The sequence below is a fragment of the Neopelma chrysocephalum genome, unplaced genomic scaffold (genome assembly GCF_003984885.1).
Source record: "Neopelma chrysocephalum unplaced genomic scaffold, ASM398488v2 Primary Assembly neopelma1_147, whole genome shotgun sequence".
Lineage (NCBI taxonomy): Eukaryota > Metazoa > Chordata > Aves > Passeriformes > Pipridae > Neopelma > Neopelma chrysocephalum.
In genome coordinates, this window is record NW_020897809.1 from 5480096 (window position 1) to 5494583 (window position 14488).

Genomic DNA, 14488 nt, shown 5'->3' on the forward strand with positions numbered 1-14488 from the left:
CTACCTTTAGAGTCTGAATGCCAGCAGATCCACTCCTCACCGCCTGTCTCTGTAAAGGGAACAGCCCTCAGGAGTTCCCATTTCCACCAGAAAATGCCTTCAACAGCAAGTATCCTTAAGTAAAAGGGATGTATAACGTGCTTGGACCCAGTGTATCCTGGGCAGGGTCCAAATCAGCAGGGACTGCACCTCCTTGAACTGCCCCCACAAATATCCACAGACCACCAGGCTCCGGCTCATGGACAGGTGAAAAATAGGAGCCCTGGCTTCTGCTTGCAGGAGATGCATGTGGGGTAACCCAACCGCTGTTTTCAGCTGAGAAGTCACCTTTAATGAACTGCTTAACTGACATCAGGGAGGGCTGTGGCCAGCATGGTCTGAGTGCTGGAGCTGCCCTGTGCTTCACGCTGCCCATCCCGGCACTGGCACTGCCATCCTTCAGAGAACCAGAGGGAAAGGTGGGAGGTTGGTGCCAACCAGGTGAGCCTAAAATTTTGCAATGTATTCTGTGAGACACCTGCTGGGACAGGTCTTGCATTCACCATGCACGTCCTATATTAGTTTGTCACCTTATAATAAATTAAAGATAATAGCGGCTTTAAGCGTCGTAGTGGCAGAACCCAGTGAGGACTGAGAAGAGTGGTTTTGATACAAGCTGAGGAGCCTATAAATTAAAAAAAAACTAAACAAACAGTTTTTGCTTTCCCTGACAGTGAAACTTTCTAAGTTCAAGCAGTTACCCAACCAAACTGTCCAAGTTTAGCAAACACACCATCTGAAGGTAAGTACGTAGCAGCGTATTTTCTTTCACACTGCAGAAAGTGGAAACATAAGCCATGTGTCTGATGTCATCTCCATACAGAGGGGTTTGAAACACTGGCTCCAGTCTGAAATACCATTACTTTTACAGTGGACTTTTGAAAAGTCTATTATTGCTGCTAGCATTATGTGTATGTATTTTAAAAGTAATTTCCCTGGACTCCAATAAAGCGTTCTAACAGAGTTTTGTTCTCTAAACAATTTTAACCCTTGTTTTGCCTTTTGGGGAGTACTTTTGGCCCCCAGGCTATGCAGAAGAAAAATTGCTGGCTAAGTAACACCAGATGCAGGAGAGACTGCTGGCCACTAGAGAGCTCCCAGATGAGAAGGTCTTTCAGGCTGAAATACAAATATGTTTTGTAATGAAAGCAGAAACCCTTTTTTACTTTAGGGCACAGGGACCAGCCATGAAACACAGAAAGGTTTCTTGCTTGCACTACAGCAAGAGGCATCATTATCCATAATTACACTTTTCATACTTGAAATCAAAAGCCCCAAAGCTGCTCTCCCTCCAGAGCAAGGTTTGGAAAATTATCTTAAATATTGGTTTTGCTGATCTCAGGGATGAATGAAAAGCTGCTGCAGCCTATCAGTAAGGGTGTCTGCACAGGGATTATGTGTCAGCCACCATCTCATGCGCTGCTGATGGTGGAGCCCCGGGGATGCTGTGCTGCACCTGGAATTACAATACTGCAGTCAGAGCCTCCTGCTCTGGGGAAAACGGGCAGAGGGGCACCTCTCCCCTCCCTCTCCCTCACTCAGGCTCCTATTATTTGGGACAAAAGTCACCTTTTGTGTAACTCGTGATGCCTGGGAACTGAAGGGGGCTGGCTGTGGCATGCACCAATGGTCCTTGGAGAATCACCTGGACAGGAAGAGGCTCTGATGGGGCACCCACTCTGGAGGGGCTGGCTGAGGGTCATCTGATTTATATGAGGCTCAAATGCATTGGATTGACTCAGGGGTCTCAGCAAAGCTCGTGCATGGGGAGCTGGCAAGTGGAGCCCAGACACTGGGGGCAGGGTGGGACATGCTGGTGTCAGAGCCGTGTTTGCTCTGAGCACTTTGTCACCAGTGGTGAGGACCCATATGGATTCCTGTGGATGCACAAGCTGGTGCACTGGAGAGGACGTGGAGGCTGAGCAGGGGTGGGCAGCAGGCTGGCTCAGCACAGCAGGTGCCAGCATGCCCGGGACAGCGTGCGCTGTGCCCACAGGGCACTGCAGAACCCTTGGGTGCATTAGGGCCATTAGAAAACCTCCAGTGCAGCTTGGCCCTGCTGTCTGAAATTAAATGCTCCTATCCCTGCCACGTGTGGCCTTCCCTGTGAGTCCCTGCAGCCTCCCCACCTGGCGCGTCCTCCTTCAGAGGAGGCTGGTAAGTGTTCACACCTGCCCTGTTACTGCAGCCGGGCGAGAGGGCAGCCCACTTGTGGCAGCAGCTCCGAGAGCAAGGTTTTGTTTTCAGTCATGATTTCACACCTAACAAGTGGTGTTTGAAGAACCCTTGCTGAGAGCCAGACTTAGCTTAGTTTCCTGGGGGGCAGGAGCTTAAAAATTCCCATCTGCCAGCACTGAAGAGGCTGCAGGGGACAGTGTGGTGGCTGAAGGTGAGAGTGAGCCTGCAGCTGGGGGTAGGGGGACAGAGCACAGCCACTTGAAACGCAGGAAGTGTTTCCATTGCTCAACAGTCAGTGCAGCAGAGGAGTGCCAGAGGAACATGGAGGTCAGGACTGACATCATCATGTAAGCATTTTATGCATCTTTCTGGAAATAGCAGTATTTTCAGTCCCTGGTGGCTGGCCCTATGCATTGTGGTAGTACCACGTGCAGGGGCCAGGGTTGATGTACAGGGAGCTGGAAACCCAGTGGGTTGCGAGGGCAAAACAGAGGCATCTTCTTCCCTCTGCTCTTGCACAGGCATCTTGACAGCTGGACCACAAAATAACTCCAGGAACCCCTCTCTGATCATAGAAAGGAGGTAGGTGGGTGCCCAGGCATGGGCATGGCCAGACTAGGGCTGTCTGGGGGTTCCTGGCAGCAGGCCTGGGGCTGGGATGTTTTAGGGCCACTCCCCAGTGCACCCTTGCAGATCTGGGTTTCTCCTCTGCCAGAAGTGATTTCCACCCCCTTCAATTTCCCAGGGGCTTGGTGAGAAAGGGGAAAAAATGCTGTCAAAGGTTTTCCCCTTTCCTTCCGAAGCGTAAGCCCCTGGGGTCCCTGGCAGGGATTTGGCAGCCACAGGAATGCGTGGGAATATGGGAGACTTCAGGACGAGGCTTAATGGGTGTAAGTCGTTAAGAGGAAAATCTCACCGAGGGCTTCTCTGCATCTCACTCACCCCGACATCTCAGAGCAAAACTGTCCATGCCGACCCCCCATGTCCTGGTTTGCCTCACGTGGATGTCCTTGTTCTCAGCAGCCTGGGGCAAGGGTGTGCTCAGTGTCCCTGTCAAGGGACAAGCACAGCGCCACGGTATTTCCTGATATTTTGCCTTCCAGGGCGTGAAGGAGTTAAACTTTTCAGCTGGAAAGCGAACTGAAGATCAGACCAGCAGCCTGGTGACCTCCCGCTGCTGGGACAGCAGCAGCTCTCAGCCAAGCCCGGCAGTTCCATCCATCCACCGGCTTGGTGGGGCCACGAGGAGCAGCGGACGATAGGTGGGTGCGAGGGGCAGCGTGGTTGGGCACCATGTGAGACCTGCCCTTGGCTCCAGCGGGACCCCCGGGGCCGGGACTGGAGGGCGATGGCAGGGTGTGAGGGTCTGTGGGATGGAGGGAGCAGCGGGAGGGCTGTCCCTGATCTGCTTTCAGAAAAGGGGTTGCTCAAAGTGAGCTTGCCCTGACACTGCCAGGGAACTGTGATTTCTTGCCTTTTGGGACATCCAGTCGGTTGATACTGAGAGTTTTGGAACAGCATAGTTCTGTAACTAAACTGCTTGCATGCAGCAAGGGAGGATACTGTGGGTTTATTTCTCCCTGATGAGGAAGGAATGATGGCCACATTATTTAATCCTGTCCTCCTGTGATGATCAGCTATTTACCAATAAATAAAAAAATCCTTTTAGAGTTTCTAAACAATGAAAGATTTTGATATAAATGGAAATTGTGTGGTTTTTTCCCTTGAACTGAAAACACTGCGATCTGATTCTAAGTAGTGTCAGGCATAGCCTGTTAAGTCTGTGTTGTCTCCCTGGCTCTTCATTTTATTGAGCGATAGCAAAGACTCTCTGGTTCAAAGACACAGTGTCAGCATATTGTCAGTGTCAGCATCAGAATGTTTATTTTGCAGTAATAAAGTGGTATAGTCTTACCTAAGGATTTGCATAAACATTTATCATATTTACATTATCAAATGTAATCATTTTGTGTCATAGAAACAATTCTTCTTGTTCAGAAATCATAGCTGAATCAAGTCATGATAATTTCTGGTGTAGAAACAAGGCTTACGCTTACTTAAAAGAAAACCAAGTAGAACCACAACCCTTTAAAATTAAAACTAAAGTAGTACATCATTCGCCGCGCCGCGAGAATATACTCAACCCTTACGGCATTGTATGTCTTTCCTTAGAAAGAAACCAGAAAACATATTTCCCTAAAATTTGAGGCTTTTTTAACTGAAATGCTCTTGGGATGGTGTCTGAAGGAGGTTGCCAGGTGGATGGCTGCTAAGCGGTAGTTTCTGACCAGGCAAATGGAACTGCAATCACCATGTTACAGAGTCAGAACAGCTCAAATTGCTCTTTACTGGCCTCCCAGTCGCTAGAACTCGATTCCCCCAAGGTACTTCCTGGCCAGAGATGAGGCTCTTGATTGCAGAAATGCAGATCTCCCGGTAATTGCACTTGATTTATTCTTCCGTATCACAGAGAACAAGTCAGTGTTATTCTTTGGAAGCATGAACACTTCCAAATGCTAACGTGTGGGGAGAAAGAAAACAGCAATTTTTATTATCTTCTTAACAACAGCCCACAAGAATGTGCTCTGCAGTGAGTGCAGCCTGTGAGTCCTCCTGCCTCAGCTCCAGCACCTTTCCTGGGGGCTGCTGGCACAGCCAGAGACCCCTCCGCCGATTGGCCAAAAGCCCAGCAGGGGAAGCAATAATCCAAGTGGGAGGAAAGGAGGCTGTGGGATGTTAAGAGAGGAGCTCTGAAAAGTCATTAGTAGAAATGCAGTGGGAAGCCCCACTCCTGAGGACACCCTAGAGACAGCCTGTGGCTGCTCAGCGAGGTCCATGGGGAATCTGGGGGCACCTCCTCTGGCCAGGCAGCACCTGTTGTAGGTGACACCGGATGGGGCCCTGGTGATTTGTTTCTTAGGACTGCTGGGAAGGGATGCTGGATGCCTTTGGCATGAGGCTCATTGTCTTAACACCTTCCTACAGTGGTGGGATTTGCCCTGCAGACATCCCTGTCTGCCCCTTGTTGTCCGTAACTGATGTCACAGAGAAAAATATCCGTACGTAGATGGCAATTTGTCCGAGGGGAGCAGAACCTGCCCAGGCAGGTGGGGTTTATTCAGTAGGGCCTTAATGCTACTCCCATTCAAGTAGGTAATAAAACTCCCATTGATGTTTTTCATTTACTTATGACTTTCCATGGACTCTGGATTACCACTGCAGCCGTGCCCGGAGTGTGCGAGTGTGCGGGGGGTGCACAGCGCAGAGGAGTCTGCTGTATCCTGTTTTTGTAAAGGGCTTTTCCTCTTAGTAGTTGTAGTGAAAACAAACATGGGAAAGAACAATGGGATTTTTTTTTCTGTTTTCCTCTACATTTTTAAATACAATAAAAAAGCCTATTAAAATTAAATAAAGCATGATAACAAAAAAAAGGGATTCCTATATGTTAACGAGGAAAGTAAGCGTAACTACATGAACAAAGGTCATTTGCCTTCTTGATGTCAGCCTGTATTTTTGCAGTTGAAAGCCTATTCATTAAATACCTTGTGAAAACAGGCACTGGTAGAGCAGAACAATGCCTGTGCCATAAAACTGTTATCTGTAATAGAGGAGGGTCAGCTTCACACCCCAGAGAAACACCCTCGTGCGCTGCTGCAGCATTCTGCAGACTTCTGAGTCGTAATCTCAGCAGGGAGCAAAGGGGAGTCCACAGAAAGGATTTCCTTTCTTCAGATAAACACAGAGATATTGTATTTGTTGTGTCTAAAATATCTTGCTGTGGTCACATACAGATAGTTCTAGTTGCTGTAAAAATGGAAGTGATACTATAATGTTAATTCTTTCTAGGAATTAGAAACTAGGAGTAAAACTTGGAATCACTGTTCATAGGACAAATGGAAACAGGGACTGGGATGGGGTACAATATAAAAGGTGGTACAACCACCTTAAACTGTTCTTATTTAAATTATATGTGTTTTAGAGAAACATCTGACACTGATTCTTCCAAATGAGAAGTGGAGGATCTACCATAAGAGATGGCTAAGGGTACAGTTAGTTGTTCACAAGGTCAGGTTGCTCCTGTTTGAATATATATTTCTCTATTGCATGGCTGCTTAGCTGCAGCTTTCTGCCGTGAGTCCTTTTCCCCCAGGAAGTGGGAAACCCTCACCTCTGACATTTCTCTCTCCACGCAGGTGCTGCAGCTCGTGACCACTTCTCAGCAGCAGATCAGGCTCCTGAAGCCCTTCGCTACAAGGTGGGTTTCCTATGTCATAGCCATCATCCTCCTTGCTGGTCTCCCTTTTCTCACTGTCCTGTCTGAGTGGCACATACCACATGAGGATGCACTTTTCCAGTGTGTTTCTATGGAATGAGATTATTCATGCCACTGACAAAGTCCAATATTCTTCTGACAGAGGAACTTGCACTTTACTTTTAGAAGAAACCACATCCAGGGCTCTCCAGATATCACAGACTTAGTTTCACTTTGTGTTTGGGTATCACCTGTTTATTAAATAATGGCTGCTTGTCACTGCTGCCTCGAGTGTGGCTGTGTGTGGACCCAAGATGGGGACACCTTCCAGGCCCCATCCATCAGTGGGGAGATAAGAAAGGCTGAGGACATACTGGTGGGACCAGATTTCATCCCAGTGTGTTTCGTTTCTGTTGAGATCAAAGTGCTTTGTGAAAGCAATATGAATTTGAAGAGATGGGAGAAAGGTGCAGTAATATCAAAGTACCACATTCAATGTTATTTGGGGTGTAAGATTTTGGATTTATTTTGAAACAACGCATCTTTTCAAGAATTAGTTTGCTTTTATTCTGTTCTAACACAAAATACAAAGTCAAAAAGAACAGTTTTGAAGTGCATGAAACTGAGGGGAGCAGCTTTTTGCCATCCTCCTCCTGAGAACTGTATAAACTGGGGCTTTGGCTCTGAGTCATAGTGATGCTAAATTTAACAAGCCTTTCAAAGTAGGGCTCAGCCTTTCTCACAACTTGCTTCATAAGAAGATCAATGTTGAAGCGATAATGTTCGGAACAAAGAACACTTAGGATAAACATTTAGCTCGTACTAAATAAATTACATTTGGTCTTAGAGTCACGTTATTGGTGACAGCTCGTACAGCCTGCACCCTTCCCCTGTAATGCACCAGAGCGAAGCAAATATACATTGTTGGGAAAAATTCCTTGTCTTTTGTCAAAGAGCCCAACTGCTGTCAGCAAACATATTGTGGGAATATGAATCTGGAAACAAACAGATCATTAGAGGGTGAATTAAGGTTTTGTGATTTAATTCTAAACATATTGAGTGAGGGAACCAGAGATGTGCAATGCCAGAAAAGCTACGCACCAAAAGGGTTTTTTTCTTTAATGAAAGCTGGTATTTTTATTGAATACAAAGTGTTTTGGGTGACAAAGATGGTTACATATGGAAAAAATGAATTTCTGCTTGTTCTGGAGAATTATGAAGATCACTTGATTAGAAGTAACATTGTGCCAATGCAGGTCTTACATTCTTTCCTTTGTGGAAAATATTCATCCATTTACAGAACTTTATTAACAGAGTACAATAATTTTCCAATGTTAAAAAGAGAATGTATATAGAGGACCTCTGCTTGCACAGAAAACAGTGACCTGGGCTTGTGCAGTCACATCTCTAGTTGGATTTCATCTCTGCTTTGCCCTGTTGCAACAGTGACAGGGTTGAGAAAATAAAACAACTTCCCTGATCAGAGCATCCCTGGTGGGAAGAGCCTGAGCTGGGGTCGTGGTACTGCCCAGCCTGCTCTGACTGCTGGAGCCACTTGGGTCAAGGATTGTCAGGAAGGCAGGGAGCTAGAGAAGCTCTTTGGAGGTCTCCTAAGAGGACTTAGAAATCATCTGCGGAATCCTAGAGGGCACAACTGTTCTCAACCTTTTAGAGGAATGCAGTCACAGCAGGGCAGGAGGAAGGGAGCCAGGCCCCATTCCCCAGCATGAAACCCTGCATCCCCTGGGATGGACTGTGACCAGGCTTGTCCCTCTTCTGGGCTTTAGTTCTTGTGACACATCTCAAAGCCCTCCTCCGTGTCTGGACGCATTACTGTAGAACAGATATCCTGATCTGCCTCTGCAGGGACAGCCACAAGACAGTCTGTGTCCTTGTGTATTTTGGCAGATGCTGGAGCTTGCACTCTCAGGGAAAAGCTGCTTTGGTCTCTTCCCTTGCTATAGCCAGACAGCTACTGTCTTGGCCCTACTGCTATCCTAGTGGCAGCCTGAGCTTGCTCCACTGTGCTTCAGAGAAGGTTAGGGCAAGGAAGCAGCAGGACATCTCCACATCAGAGTGCCCCACCAAGCCCATGCAAACCTGAAAGACTTCAAAGGCAGCTCCTCTTGTCTGGCACCTTTCCCTGGAGCACTTCAGGCAAGAGCAGCTCTGCCATTAGTGGTTACATCTAATGATGGTCTGAGGTGGTCAACCTTGTTTACCCTCTAGCACATCCAAGCACATCCTGGTTTCTCTAAAATTCAAGGATTTGCTTCCTGCAGTGTTCAGAGTATCCCACCTGCTCAATTAACCCAAATACAAATAGGATATTAGAAAGTGGAGAAAAACATTGATTTCTGAAAGTCTTTGACAAGATAGCAAAACATTCCTCTTCCTCAGGAGCAGAAAGATGTTTTTATTGAAGTAAATCCCCCTGCAAAGCTGGCTGCAGCCCCATGAGCTGCTTATGGCTGGGGAGACCCTCCCTGGGGAGACAGAGGAGCTCAAACTTTGAGGTGGCTTCAGCTGCCCCTGCCTGCTCATGGTCCCTTCACTGCTATGTGCCAGAGTCTTTCTCAGTGCCGTCAGCACATCTTCTCTTGCCTGGCCCTTCTGCTGTGCTGTTTGCAGTGTGGTCAGGCTTCCAGTTATTTCAATACCAAGTTTTATATGCTGTTAATTTTATAGCAAGGCAGAGGTTCATCAATACTTTCTGCTATTTCCTGACTTCTCTCACAACACTGATTCAAACAAACCAAAAACCCCAGCCAGCTCTGTGAATCCAGCCCAGTACTCAGGGTATAGTTATGGGGGATGCACAGAATGTTCTGATACTCATCCCAGGGTGAAGGAACAGCTTCTTGCTGCCCTTCATTTCCACCTGGGAGAGAGCACTGATGCAGGGGCAGACTGTGAGAACAAAGGAGCACTGCCTGGAGATGTTGGGCTGTCATGAGAAGATACCAGATGATAGTTTCAGAAAATATGCCCATTGGGATCTGAGGTTCGGAAGCGCTAATGGCAGAGATAGTGTGTTATTTATTGCAAACAGGCATTTGCAGTGGCCTCAAATGTCTGGGTGTCTGACTGCCCTACTACATGCATCAAAGCCCTTCTTAAGGGTTTCAGCCTCAAATTTAGCCTCCAAAGCTAAACGGTGATGGTATCACATTCGCTTTTCATTTCTGTGTGGGCACTGTGCCCATGCAGTTACAACACAGCTGAGTCTGATTTTCATATAGTTCATTGTTTACTTATGACTTACTATAAAGTTGAGCTTGTCTTATTTATGAGCAGCCATGAAGATATGGGATTTCATCCACTGGGTGATGACTCATTCATGGGGTTGGACTCTTTAGCTCTTAATATGTGACATATTTTGGACTATTGGATGAACAGCCATTTCTGCATGAGCCCAAATTAAATGAAGTGAATGGAAATAATTAGTTGTTTGTTTTTAAAATCATGTTTGTAGCTGGGTTTGTGCTGGTTCAGCTCCCAGCTCATTCTACCAATCTACACAAGGGCAGGATGAGTTGCTATTCGGATATGGTGGAGAGGTGATGTACAGCATTTCAGAGTCTAAACATGTCAGGAGTTACTTTGCTTTGTTTCTGTTGCACAGGGAAAAGCTTTGTGGCACTGGAGCATTTGGTACTTTCTATGAACTTTAATGACTGCAACGTTTCTTGTGCTGCTGCAAACAATTTGAGAAACTAATTTGTTAAATCACTCATAAAAATCTCGTGTTCTTTCTGTGATAATAAAGCTCCTCATCTGGAAAAAGAAATACAAATCCTCAGAAAAAGCAGCTCAGCAGGAGTGTACTTCAGCCACTCTTGTCTCGGGCATGCTCTCCCCTCCAGTGGGTGCGTCATGCCCCATGAGTTCACAGGAAGGATTCATGCACAGTCAGAAATATCACGCCTGGTAATGTTCAGCTATGTAAGGAAAATCAAAAGTTTTTAAAACCTTTTCCCCCTCTTCCTGCCCCCAGTTCTGCGGAATGGGACTGGGACCATGGGAAATGTCGGAGTAACTTTGTCGCAGTGAGCGGTTGTTACGGCTTACAAGTTTTCACAGCCAGGAGCCCTGCCAGCAGAAATTTATGCCTCTATTTCAGCAGTAACGATGCTTCCCAGAGCTGTCGGCCGGCGGCCGGCTGGGAGGCTGCGGCGGGGCGTGTGGGGGACTCGCCATGACATAACCACATTCCTGAGGCATGAGGAGATACTCCCAGGCCTCGGCAGGGGCAGCACAGCCCCTTCCCTGCTTCCACCCCACTGCTGCAGTTCCCAAGACTTGGGGTGAGATCAAGTGAACCCATCAGCTGCAATGGCTTTGGGTGATTTTGGGGCAGAGTGGCTGGAAAGTTGCCCATTGGAAAAGGCCTGGGGGTGCTGATCGATAGTGGCTGAACATGAGCCAGTGCGTGTCCAGGTGGCCAAGAAGACCAATGGCATCCTGGCCTGTATCAGCACTAGTGTGGCCAGCAGGACCAGGGCAGTGATTGTACCCCTGTATTCCTCGTGAGATACCTCAAATCCGGGAGTCAGTTTTGGGCCCCTTGCTACAAGACACACATTGAGGTGTGTCCAGAGAAGGGCAATGGAGCTGGGGAAGGGGCTGGAGCACAAATCTGATGAGTGGCTGAGGGAGCTAAGGGGTGATATCTCTGAGATTAACTCAGTTGATTAGAACATGGTGCTATAACACCAAGGTTTTGGGTTTGATCCCTGTATGGGCCATTCAATCGATGTGGGTCCCTTCTAACCCAGAATATTCTGTGTTTGCCCAGGAGAAGAGGAAACTCGAGGGATCTTATGGCTCTACAACTACTTGAAAGGAGGGTGTAGCCAGGTGGGGTTGGCCCCTTCTCCCAGGTAGCAAGTAGAAACAGCCTCATGTTGCACCAGGGGAGGTTTAGATTGGATATCATGGAAAATTTCTTCACCAAAAGCACTGTCAAGCACTGGAACTGGCTGTCCAGGGCCGTGGTGGAATCATTGTTCCTGGAGGAGTTTAAAAGACTTGCAGATGTGGCGCTGAGGGACATGAGTTAGTGGTGCCTTGGCAGTGATGGGTTAATGGTTGGCCTTGGTGATTTTAGAGGGCTTTTCCAACCTAAACGATTCCATGACTCTATGATTTCACCGCCGCATTTTTTTTTGTTTGTTTGTTGGAGTTTTTTGGGGGATTTTGATCAAATTAAACCTATCAAGGCGTTTCGCTGGGGCTTGTCCGGCGACGGGAGCGGCGAGGCCGCCGTGAGGGCCGGGCCGGGCGGGGCCGCCAGGGGGCAGCAGTGACAAGGGTTTGGGGGGGCGGTTCGTGCTTCGCGGCGGGGACGGAGCCGGGGCGTGCCCACAGACACCCCGGGCTGTGCCCACAGAGACCCCGGAGTGTGCCCACAGAGACCCAGGGGTGTGCCCACAGACACCCCAGAGTGTGCCCACAGAGACCCAGGGGTGTGCCCTCAGACACCCCGGAGTGTGCCCACAGAGACCCCGGGGCGTGCCCACAGAGACCATGGCTGTGCCCTCAGGCACCCCAGACTGTGCCCTCAGAGACCCAGGGGTGTGCCCACAGAGACCCCGGGCTGTGCCCTCAGACATCCCGGGCTGTTCCCTCAAGGACTTTGGGCTGTGCCCGCAGGGACCCTCCCTGCCCTTTTCCACTTCATTAGTGAAACTGTCAGAGGGGCTGGATCTGCCGGGAAGGGAAGCCTGCCTGCCCCAGCCGCTGCCCTGCTGTCCTTAGCCTTCCAGGCCCTGCTATGGACAAGGAAGCCATTTTCCACTTGCACTTAACTTTGGTTTGCAACCACTTTGTCACCCCCCACCACTCCACTACTGGAAATTTGCTGCTGTCAAGGAACCTCGGAGGGCATTTCTGCTTTGCAGAAGGAAAATTTGCAGCTTCTGCGAGAGCCACAGAAAACACAGAAGACACTGCTGAGGCTGGCAAAGGAGCAGGAGGAAGGCTCCTGTGGAGCCAAACCAGCCTGTCATGGGACAGGGAATGGCTTGTCTGTCTGCATGGAGCTCCCAGGCCCTGGGCTGTGGCTGCACCGCGGTACCTGTGCCAGCTGGGCACCAGCAGCACCAGTGTGTTAACAGCTAGATCGGTGCTTTCCTCACAGGAGTGAAGGCTGTCACTGCAGAATCTTCTCACCTACTGCTCCCAGGGAGATGGAGATAACACAGGTGTGCTGGCATGTGCCCCACTTAGCCCCATGCTTTAAGACACAGTCATACCAGCTGCCTGCCAGCCAGTGATGGCTGTGCCAAAGGGACTGAAGTCCATGCAGAAAGAAGAAAGAGTTTTACGTACAAAGTTTAACAAAAAGGAGATATATCCAGAAGACTATTGCCATGCAGAAAGCAGAAGGGGGCTTCTTGTGGGTGCACCTGGCCCTCCTGGTGTGTGTTGCAAGCTGGAAGGTGTTTCTGGTCCCTAGAAGACCATCTCCCTCCCTAGGCTCAAGCCTCAAAGAAACCAAAAGCAAACAAGGGCCCTTGGAGGCACCTGGGCGGCCACCATGCTGTGCCTGTGCAAACAGCCAGTGCCTCTGAGAGGGCAGCAGTGACAGCCCAGAGCTTTGCAGGGCCCCTGCAGCCCTGCCTGGGCACGGGTGGTGTTGCAAATGCCAGGCTCCTGCGGGGCTCCCACAGAGAACAACTGGCCCCAGCTGGATTGGATCACCTTCATCCTGCTGCAACCCATGTTATCACCATGGCTGTAAAGATAAAACTACATACCTGAGGCTGCTGTATCTGTAACTCACTCTTCCCTCCCCCTTCTCTAATACCACTACTGCAGCAATGGGGCAGCTGGAACTAAGGCACAGTGTCCACCCTCAAAAAAGGGTCTCAAGCCATGCCCCAACCCTGCTCCCCTGTTCCATTCTCTCCTATTAATCACTCTTATTAATAGGATTGGGCTTGGTAGGGCTCTGTTTTTACCCTCTGTGTCATACCAGACTCTTGGTTGGTAGGGAAATGACAGTGCTCAGAAAGACAGGGTTCCTTGCTGCGAGCGTTGTACCAGATGGCTGATGTGAAGTGCAGTGCCAACTGCTGCAGACTGAACTGCCCTTTGAAATACACTGTTCTTCCATTGAAAAGGATCTATTTTTACTTGTTGGTCCTTTTCAATCAGACAATGTGTGACTGGGCTCGTTTTTGATATTATCTCCCATTTCAGATCTCTGTCAGGCATGTGGAGCAAGGCACCAGCTGTCCAGCCTAGCTCCACCAGTGAGACCTTTCTGATGCCATCTTCTCCCGGTAGCATACCTTTTATTGCCTTTTTTTTTTTTTCCTGGTGATTTTGGATCTGCTTTGCAAAATCGAGGAACCACCATTTCAACACAAGCAGGAACATGGGAATTGCAGGTTTTGCCCTACAAGATAAGGACTGAGTCAGAGCAGAGCCAGGATCCCCGCAGGGAAATCTCACATTTTTTAAGGAAATATTTACACCCAGAGAAGTTCCTAGAAATAGGTAAGGCACTGATTGTTCTATGGCAATGGGTGATCTGCTCAGCTTTCTTCCTGCCCTGTTTTCTCCCATCTGGGAACTCCAGTTTCTCTGGACAAACCCCTGCCAAGCCACCCCTGGATACCCAGCTGCCTAGTTCCTGCTGGAAGCTGTGCCAGCACACACACAGCCCAGGGTTTCCCAAGCTGCCACCTTCCTCCTGCCCACCCTGGAGTGGCATGTCCCATTTTTTCTGGGACAGTGGCAACACCCTGCCCTTTGCCCCTGGCTGGTGCTTCTTGCACCCGCACACCCGCCCCCGCCTTCCGTCCTCACAGGGTGTTGCTGGGCAGAGCTCAGCTGCAGGACATTGTTATGCTGCAGTATATTAATGGCAGAACTGACTAACAACTACGCAGGGGGAACGGTGATTTGAGGCTGCTGACTGCTGGCCAGGTCCAAGTGTTTTTCTTCCACCCTTTATTTTCCTAATTCTCACTCATATCAATGTCATGCTGTCCACAGAGGCTTCTACCA